The following is an 11,153-nucleotide window of genomic DNA, read 5'->3' as shown; positions in this document are numbered from 1 at the left end:
GATGTTTCTCACTCAAAGATGTTTCTAATTCTCTATCCCTCTCTCTTCCTCTCTGTAGAAAATCAATTAAATATATTTAAAAATAAATAAATAATGAGAGAGAATTATTGATTCACTGCCTCCTGCAAGCCCTCTACGGGGGATCAAGCCTGCAATCCGGGTATGTGCTCTGACTTGGAACTGAACTGTGACCTCCTGGTTCACAGGTTGACACTCAGCCACTGAGTCACACAAGCTGGGCAAAATCTAATACTTTTTAAAGAACATCTGCAGAGAGATTTTTGCTTTTAGGCAAGTTAACTTTGGCGTAAAACATTCAATGTGTTGCTTAATCTTATTTTTTAAAAATAGCCTTTAATCACTATCTCTTTTTGTTTGGACACTGAAGGAGACTTGAAGTAAGGTTAGAAATTTGGGAATGACACCCAGTTCTTTAATATTTAAAAAAAAAAAAAAAAAGAGGGTTCAAGACAATTGCCATAGGAATATAAGTGCACGGGAAGTAATATATCCTGTGGCCCCAAGTGATATTAAATCCCTTGACAATGGATTCCTGCAACTCTACCTGTTCTAACAAACCACTTATATACATGCGGCATATGCCCCATGTAGTAACTGGCAGAACACATCTGATGATATAAGAATATACCCCAAGAAAACTGGAAAGTCTTTCTTGGTCCGAATGGAAAAAAAAATTATCCCTGAAAATTTTTGGAAATAGTTGTGATGATTGCACAATATTGTGAATGTGCTTGATGTCACTGAATTTTTTTAATTCGGTCTTTGTAGTTCCCCAGGTTCTAAAATTAAAAAAAGTCACAGGGCCCCACATGGATTCAACTCGTGAGCCATGTTGAACTTCCTTCCTTACTAGAATCACAGCAGTTCCCCTTCCTTTTTTTTTTTAATTTGAAATCCTCCTATGAAGGATTATGTACCATTGACCTTTGAACAACACAATGGATCAAAATTCATAAGTAGCTTTTGATTCCCCCAAAACTAACTACTAAGCCTCATGTTGAGCAATAACTTAAACAGCCTTACTAATAACATAAACAGTCAATTAACACATATTTTGTATGTTATATGTAAGCTAGAGGGGGGGAAAGTTACAAAGAAAACCATAGGAAAGAGAAAATACATTTACAGTATCTATTTTTTAAAATCTGTGTATGAATGGACCTGTACAGTTCAAACCTGTGTTGTTCAAGGGTCAATTGCACAATCATGCTTTACAGACAGATGGATGGTCTTTTGTATGATTGATTGACTTTAAAGGGAGAGATAAAGCCTGCTGATACTGACTATCCCAGCCTCACCTGCATCTCCTCTACATCTTTTAAAAGTTCTTCTGGTGACTTGTATTCAAAACTCTTACCTAGGGATTCTTCTTCCACCTCCATCATCCATTCTTGCATTTCCTTTAAGTCTTTTTTCAGGTTCTTCACTTTTTCTTGACGTTCAGACCATTTATCTTTGTGACTAGAAATCTAGAAAAGAAAGGCCATTTAGCCAAATAAATAAGTGTTAATACAGTAAATGACAGGTTTCTAATAGCTAATTGTACAGTGGTAACTTCCCACAAAGACTTTTAGGGTTAAAATTCAGATAAAAGCTTTTACACACTTCCTGCCGATGCTGTGAAAATATAAGCAATAATGAAAACAATAATGATAACTCTGATTGTAGTTCACATTTTGGATATTAATCTAATCTGGACATATCTATAATAATCAAAGCACAATATGCTAATGAGACCAGACATCCTTCTGGACAAAGCCAGGTTGTGAGAGAAACAACCTGCTGGCCATGGCTGGAGGGAATCCTGGGTCCTGGGTGCCAGAGGGAAGCTGATGCCAGCAGCCAGGGGAAGCAAGACCTACTCTTGCACGAATTTCGTGCATCAGGCCTCTAGTCCATTATAATTTTTAAAATGCATAACTTCCCAAATTAAGGAATCTAACCTAAAAGCACATGTTATAAGCAATAAAAGCACATGTCATAAGGAATTTTACTGTAGCATTGTTTATTGTAGAAAAAAATATATATACAGTAAAGCAACAATCAGACCGTCAAATTACAGCAGGTAGGGTAGGGAGATCTGGGGGAGATGATAGATCAACCGAAGGACTTGTATACATGCATATAAGTACAACCAATGAACATAAAACTCTAGGAAGGGAGAGTATGCATGGGAGGGAGGGGGCAAAAAAATCAATAAAATATATTTTAAGAAAATGCAACCAAAATACCCACTTTCTCCTTTTTAACAGGATTCGATGTAACAATTTTAATTTTAAAACCATAGAAGAGGAAGCTGTTACTAACGATGTTCATAAAATACTGTTCTACACACTTTTTATTTTGATAATTTACTATACTTTCATATTCCACAGAGACACAAAAATGTTATGAGAAAATAGGTGTTTTTCTCAACTTGGTTCAATAACTTAAAAATTTCAGAGAAACCTAAAATATTTCCCAAGAGCTCCTCCCTCTAACTGCAAACTCATTCTTACTAGGGGAGAGATGCTGGCCACAGAGACCATGCTCACTCAAGTTCAACCTCATGGCAGCATCACCTGCCAGGGCTGCTTGGTTGCACAGCTGGTAGTCACCAACGGCCAGAACAGGAATAGATGGCTCTCACAAGAGTTAGGGGCACAGTTTAGCAGCTTTCCTGTCCCGACCCTCCATCAGGATCACAGCATAAACATAGAAAGGGGTCAAACAGGAGCTTTGATCTCAGGCCAGTGTGGTACGCTAAGATCCTGCTGCCAGCAATACACACAGCCCTGGCCCAAGCCTGGCTGATCAGCAGTTTAATCTGATCAGCTTCACACACACACACAAACACACACACACACACACACACACACACACACACCCCACAGTTCTTGGGCCCCCCTTCCAGAACATTCTCTTTGCTAGTTTCTGGACACTAGTTAGTTATATAATTTTCATGGATCCATAGAGAAAAGGAAAAATAAAAATAAATAAAGACACTAGCAAACTTTTCAGAAAGAGCAAAGCTCAAAATTGTAATTAACTCCCTGAAATTATCAATTTTCTATTTTCTGGCATTATAGTGTTCTTTCTTTCATGAGATCCTGGCTAGGTAGAATAGATGACATAGACTGATTTTTGCTTGTTGGTTGATTTCATATGCCTGTCCCTTCTTAGCAAAATAAAAGTTTGGCAGCATTTATGCTTATCTCAAAGTTCTTCAACCTTTTTAGGACTCAGTGAAATGCAATAGTCTGGAGAAATGCCTGCTGCTTAGGATACTTAAAAATGTCCCATACATTCAGTTTCATGTTTTAAATGAGTAATAATTCACAACTAATTCTATACTGTCATATGTGTGGTATAATAGGTGGATAGGGAGATAGAGACAGACATAGAACTGAAGGTCTATGTCTGTATGTCTGTATGTATCCATCACCTTCCTGGCTCCTCACTGCCACTTACAAACCATTTTCCCTATTTCCTTCCCCGAAAAACCCATTCAAGCATATAGCATCAGATTATACACATTTAGAGAAATCTAAATTTGGCTAAATTATTAGATAAGTAATGACCTGTCGACTAAAATCTCAGGAAACTGAGGACCCCACCAGAGCCGTGGGATGGCCTCAAGTCCCAAAGTCCCCCCCTGAAGGGCCAGCATGAGCAGGATGGCACTGAGTCCTGGAGTGCCGCCAGGCCCGCCCCCCACTGTGCGAACAGCCATCTTGTGACTGCGAGATAACGGGAGGACCACCTAGGCTTTTATTAGAAAGACTAGTGTCCTGGTGCACAAATTCGTGCACCTTGAAAGGGAATTAGAAGAAATATTTCAGTATCACTATTTGCCAAGTCCTCGGTGGAGGTATCTGGCTCCCTCTCCATCCTGTCAGAGTCTGTGAGGGCACCCGTGGGGTTGCAGTGTCAAAGCCGGTGCCCCATGGGGCTTCAGAACACTCCTGAGTTCCGCTGGAGTCCCATAGCCCTGCAGGGCCAACGCCCAGTGGTTATGGGGCTGGTGAGGAGGATGAGAGTGGTGGCCTGGCTCTACGAAAACCAAACCGCCCTGGGTTCCCTCTAAGCCCAATCGGTTCCCAGTGGGGCTGCAGGACTTCCCCGAGTCCCGGACCCCAGCAGGGCCAGTGCCCCAGAGGACATGGGGCTGCTGAGGGGGTGAGGGTGGTGGCCTGGCTCTAGGGACACCGCCCTGGGCTCCCCTGGGTTACCTCTAACCCTAAGCTGGTGCCCGGGTCAGGGGGCTGGTGAGGGGATGAGAGTGATGGCCTGGCTGTAAGGACACCAAGCCGCCCTGGGCCGCCCCGGGTTACCTCTCTGTTGTTGGATCTAGAAAAGGGCCAAAGGCGCCGGGACCGCTTGCGGAGGCAGCCGCAGCAGCGGCGGAAAGCGCTGCCAAGGCCGCCCTCTCGCAGGTCGCAGCAGGGGGACTGCCGAAAACAACAAAACATGTCTTCGCGATAGGGACAACTCCATCCACGACTGCTCCAGCAGGAGCGGGTTGGGGTTTGTGGTGGGGGAGAGGTTGCCCAGCTACCAGGGTTCCACGCCCTGTCTCCGTCATCAGGGCGCGAGGTCACTGCTCCATTGTGGGGTGCAGCTCAGGGTGGGGCACCAGGCAGTGACCCGGGGGGTTTTGTGACATGCCCCTACCCCAGGTCAAGGCTGGGGGGTGGACTTGGCATGTGGGTGGCCTCCTGTCCCAGGTGTATCCCAACAGGGGAGCTGAATCTCATTTCCCCCGGGGGGAGGTGGAGGTGATGATGGAAGTGGAGGTGGAGATGGAGTAGGGGGTGCCCTTTGCCCTGATGTTTAGCCCTGGGGACACAGCCCCATGGGGTGACTCCCCGATGTGCCTCCCGTCCACCCCTCTCTGGCGCCCTTGCGCTCAGTGGCCAGCCCGCCCCGCTCACCTGCGCGCCCATGGTGCACACGGCCATCCCTGACAGCCAGAGCGCCACCCAGGCTTTTAGTAGGAATATCCTATTAACTGCCTTTTAAGTGTGTCATGGTGTGGTGGTTTTGTGTAATAGCGTCCTCACTGAGGGGTGAAGTGTGAGGATATATTCAAATCCTTGTCCAAAGTACATTTGTAACCAAAAACAAAAGAATTATACATGTATGTACATATGTATGCATGTGTGCATTTAGAGAGATCAGGGGACAAAATGAGAAAGCAAGCATGGTAAAACACTAAACATGGGCAAATTCAGACATGGCCATGAGGCTGCTCCCTGTATCATTATTTCAACTTTCCTTTCAGTTAAAACTTATGCAAAATAAGCAATTTGGGGGGAGAGAAGGGGAACATGAAAAAAATACTCAATGATGCAATATAAAATTTTTATATAAACACTAACCAAAAAAAAAAACAACAAAAAAAACAACACTGTATTAAGAGATATCCTACCCACAAGACTGTCTGTGAAATATTCCTGTATTTCACATTTTCTCCCCTTTCCTCACTCCACTGCTGTTTCACTAACAAAAAAGAAGCAACAGTATAGTCCCTTTCCCTTCCATTACCAGGGAGCAGCACTGCATCAGCAATTCTTTCGCTTAGAGAGTAAATTTCATTCCTTCTCACACATAATCACAGACTTCACTTCAGACATGATGTTCCCTCAATCTCTTCTGCATCATTATTTCTCCTCCTAGGTGAGGTCCTTCTTTCCAGCATGCAAATATCCTGTAGTATCTCTAAATTTTACAAATTACAAAAGCATCCCTTTGGATGCCCAGGCCCCTCGCCCACCCCGTTTCTCTGGGTCTTGAAAAGCCTCCATTTGACAACTCTAGAGCTTGTTTTTCAGTTCCCATTGGCCTCAGCAATCCCCAGCACCAGGCTCTGTGGGAAGCTTTCTCCACCCGCCTCCAGGACCTCACACTCTCCTGGCATTTCTCTTCTGGCCGACCTTCCCTTCTCAGCATCCTTGGCCTCTGCCCCTTCCTCTTTCCACAGGTAAGTGCCAAGGAACTCCACCTGCATGTCTAATATGGATCTGGACTTGAGCCCTTCCAGATGGAAATCATCATGACACATGCTCCAGCAAAAGCTTCTGCTCCTTGAGTCTTCACCAGTTCAGTAAAAGGCGCCACCATTCACCCAAAGTGAATATTTTTGCAAAATCCCTAGCCTGTCCTTGACTGTTCACTTTTTCATATATTACACTTCCAGGCCATTACCAGACTCTCATCTCTACTTACAAACCACAGTCCACAACAAACATTTCTCATGGCCTCCACCACCATCTCCCCAATCCAGGAGCCATGCTCTCTTAAGGCTGCAATGGCATCTTGCCTGTCCAGATGAATCCAGAGTGACCTGTCACATGTCACTTCCCTGTTCAAAACTCTATAAGTTCCCTTCTGTGTGGCGTGATCCTTGAAACAGAATCCCCCACCTTTGTCTCCAAGGCCATAAACTGCCCCTCCCAACACCCTTCTCCACCCCACTACTCACTCAATCTCCCCCGTTCACTCAGTCCCAGCTGCAGTGCCTTTCTTGCTCTTTGCTAAGCACGACAAGCTCATTCCCCCTGAGGAGCCAAACTGGACAACCAGTATGCTCTCTGGTTTTCAGACTGTATGAGCCACAGCAATCAGTGTTGTCAATGGCATCTACCTCTTGAAAAACACAGACAGGAAAGCTGAAAAACTTACCTCCTTGCTATATTTCTCCAGTTGGGTTTGGTAGACAACTAGTTTGGTCTGCACCCAGGTTTTGATTCCAGCAACTGGACAACTTGGAAGGTGTGTCTCTACTTCCTTCATGTTTTTCAGTGATGATTCAACTGTATCTATTTCCTTAACAAAAGCATGAACATATAAATTAAGACATTATTGAGTTCATTTCCATAGAAGTGTATGCCATAATTATAGTTTGCTTTTATCCCTGCAAATAGTGTAAGAACAGAATGTTTGGGACTCAAAAGTTTAACTGCTTCAGAAATATTGTGCCTAAAAGAAGTTCATTGCACCTGGGTGCTTCATATAGACACCTGCCAAATTAGATTGGACATATTTGACTCTCAGCAGGATATAGCACTTTTAAAAAAATTATTTTATTGATTTTTTACAGAGAGAAAGGGAGAGAGACAGAGAGTCAGAAACATCGATGAGAGAGAAACATCAATCAGCTGCCTCTTGTACACCCTCCATGGGGATGTGCCCACAACCAAGGTATATGCCCTTGACCAGAATTGAACTTGGGACCCTTGAGTCCGCAGGTCGACGCTCTATCCGCTGAGCCAAATCATTTTCGACAGGATATAGCTCTGTTAATGAATTTAAAGAAGCCTAATGATTTCACCAAATATAAGCTGTATGCAGCATTACTGGGAAATTTTGACTATTAAGTATGTTTTTCTTAATGCTTCACCATGTGGCACAATAAGAGCAATATGCAATTGGTAATCATGACACTAAGATTGTCATCATGGCACAAAATGGCAGCTCTTGTTCTCTCTATCCAAATTTCTATAATCATGGCCAAAAATAAAATATAAATAATCCGTCGCTTTTATTAACTCTAAAACAAAGAAAGCTTTATAATGAAAGGTATTTTATTATAATGAAAGGTGTGCTGGCATATCATATTCTAACCATGTTAATAATAGCCACAAACAATAAAGGAAAAGAACATGTTATTTATAAGGGCAGGTCCCCTAGGTCAGCAGGACTCACTGAGCATTGGTCAAGCTGCCTTTCTAGCCCTTCATCATTTCCTGGGACAGCCTGCTCTTCCACTAAGAAGTCTTTAGCACCCTCCATCCACTTCTCAATGACTTTCAAATCAGCCTATGGAACACATTAACAAAGGGGGATATTACTCAGTGACATCCAACCTACTGCATCTCAAAATCTATTGCTACTGGGGGAAAAAGACAATCGTTCCAAACTTTGATAGCATCATTTTCATTAACTCACTTCTTTTTTCAATATTCCAATTTTAAAAATAATGATTTCTCTTCATGAATAACTTGATCCCCCATGATTTGACAGTTTCCTGACCATTCTAAAAATTTCAAAACATCCCCCAATGAACCAAGCTATTTTGCCTCAATGTCAGCAGTATCTAGGATTAAAACTTCAAATTTCGGGGAGGGGGGATTCTTTTCTCCGTATAAACAGCGAAATATCTTTTGTTCTTACACAATTTAGAACAAATTTTCTTCTACAGTTAGCTTCTCAAAGCAGAAATAAATAAAGAGCATAGTGGAGGGAATGAAACAGGTTATTCTTAGTTCTGCTGGACGCTATTATCTGAGAGCCCAGGACTGTCCGCTGCCCGGCTCCATGCTTTCATCCACAACGTACTAACACCCACAATAGCCTGATGCCATGTATGGTGCTGGGAGGTCTAAAACAGATAAGAAAGGAAATGTTTTGCAGAGGGAAAGAGACTTCAGAGACAGCAGCATTGGGAGTGGCCCTTAATGAAGGCCAGTCCGTAGGTTCACCTTGATCTCTACCACTGGAGAGAAGTAATGGTCATTTCCTTCCAAGGCCTCCCTCAACACCATCCATCAGTCTGACTTCTTAATTGCCTTTGTAATAAGGTGGCTTTGTTTCCTTGCACCTTCTCTAATTCTTTGCTTCTCGCCCAAACCTTGGAATAAATATGTTTTCTATCCTGTTCAAAAAATACTTTCAGATTTGAAGGCAACCACCATTGCTCCCCTTAGTCTCCCATTGGTTAAACATCCCCAATCCTTCCAGGGTGGCTCTAGGACATGATATCCAAGTATTGCACTCCCCACTCAGATCAACATGTTCTGGAAACTACAACTTTTCAATGTCCTTACAGTAGGTATGCCACACGGAACTGAGTATTCTTATAATGTTGGGTTGAATGACAACAAATGAGCTAACTGGTATGTGACCGCAGATAATTCCATTCATGAAATGCCATCTAAAATTCTTTGTTTTATTTTTCCTACTATAGGGTTGTTTTTTTTCTTTCCTCTTTTATCTGATTGTTTATAACTATATTGTTCACAAGAATATGGTTAACTGAAACTCCAAAATTCCTGTAACTTCCACAAAATTACATTTCCCCTATTTCATATTGCTTACAATTAGGAGTTGATGTTTACAAACAATAAACTTTGCCTCCTTAGCTCACAAAATTATTTGAATTTTTAGTTCCTCTATTTATTAAAAGATATTTTTTTATTGATTTCAGAGACGAAAGGAGAGGGAGAGAGAGAGAGAGAAACACCAATGATGAAAGAGAATCACGCCCCACACTGATTCCTAAGTTCATAAGTGAAAGCTCAACTACAGAACCACACCAGCTGGGCTAGTCTATCTACTTTCATATCAGCTAACCCTCCCAGCTCTTTCTTATCTGCAAATCTGAGATTGAAGTATTCCTTTTCTGTTGACTTCTTTGAGGGTAGTTGGGCTTTCTCAGGTAAAAAAATAAAGACAATGGCAGTGCCAATCTGAGCATTCCCCTGTGAAGACACCAAGTCATTCATTATTCAACAAATTTCCAGCTTATTTTTCAAAATATAATAGTCAACCTAATACTAGCATCCAATTAATTTTCCATCTCCCTCTGATAAGGTTATAAGAGATTTTCTCAAATACTTTACTGAAATCTAGGCTTGCCAAAAAATGATGGTTTGTAGCATTATTTGAACTAAATGAGCTAACATGAAATGTGGCTCTATGAGTCTGTGATTCAAATAATCGAATATCTATTTTCCCAAAACAATAATTTTAAAGGAAAATCAGTCCTTAAAGGAAATGAGTCTGGACAAGGCTTATTAGTGGTGTCCATGTTGATTCCTGACAACCACACAGCCTTTGCCAGCACCTCTGGTTGGTCATTTATCTATTGCCAAGAACCAATATCCATCTTACATCAGGTCTTTCACTTCTAAACAATGCTCCCCTTTAATTAGGACTGCATTTTTCTGGTAATTTCTCACAAAATACATGATGTGACCTTGAGACAATGGTGAAAATCCCAGGTGAATTGGGATGCAGATTTAGGCTTCTGAAGGATCCGTGTGGTTTTTCCATCTAACTCAGAATTCAGGCTCTAATACACTCTCAGTAATGACTATTCCACACTTTCTAGTTTTCACGGCCATTCTCTGATAAAGATGGAAAGTAACACGTGCCGATATGCTGAGGCCTTTCTGGCCTATTAATATTATACCACCTGCACAACCACCTCCTCCCTTTCCATCCACGGCGTTGAAAGCTTTTTTCATCCCACTGTGCACCTTCCACATTTCCCTTTACCTCTGTTCTTTTGCCAGCCTGCCCCTGTTCCATAGGCCCATGCTACTCTTACTCTTTGCTAGTACTTGCTTTGGTGATATAACTCTTCTTTTATTGACTCCAGCATCTGAGGATCTTACCACAGAAGACATGGTAAGGACAAGTAGCGGTGGGGTGTGCAAGAAGACAAAAGTGCAAGAAGAGAGAGTCCAGCCAGCATGACTCAGTGGTTGAGAATCAAATTATGAACCAGGAGGTCAGGGTTGGATTCCAGGTCAGGACATATGCCTGGGTTATAGGCTCGATCCCCAGGGTGGGGTGTGTAGGAGGCAGCCGATGATATTCCCAACTCTCTCCCTTTCCCTTTTTCTCTGAAATACATTTTTAAAAATCTAAAAAATAAGAAGAGAGAAAAGTATGAAACTCTTATAAAGTGCATGAAGAATTCGACCTGCCCACTTAAGTACCTGCCATTTCTGGCCCTGCCAATCTCCATTTTGAACTTTTTAAGAGTTAGCAGCAGCTGTACTCCATATAACTGACAACTCAATAAATCAAGTTTTGAATAAGGAAACTGACAGTCTCCTGGGCCAAGGCTTTTTGACATTTGCATGGAAGCATCATGCTTAAGGAAGTTTTAGTCACTGTCAGCCTTGACTGGAGCAAGGGGCCCCCATGATACCCATTTTGGCATAAGAGAAGTTTTATGGCATCAACCCTTACCCTTCCTCCCTCTCTCTCACACACAGACCATGTGAAGACACCCAATTCACACACGCCTGTCCTTGCTTACCCTTCACTATGAGGGAAAATAAATAGGGGAGGAACAGACACCAGCCATGCAGACCAACTGATCACAGATAGGCATCTGAAAAGCTGTTTTCACAACCAAG

This window comes from Pipistrellus hanaki, assembly GCF_964339955.1.
Source record: "Pipistrellus hanaki genome assembly, chromosome: 20".
Lineage (NCBI taxonomy): Eukaryota > Metazoa > Chordata > Mammalia > Chiroptera > Vespertilionidae > Pipistrellus > Pipistrellus hanaki.
The sequence above is the reverse complement of the archived record's forward strand: the minus strand, read 5'-3'. Positions refer to the sequence as shown.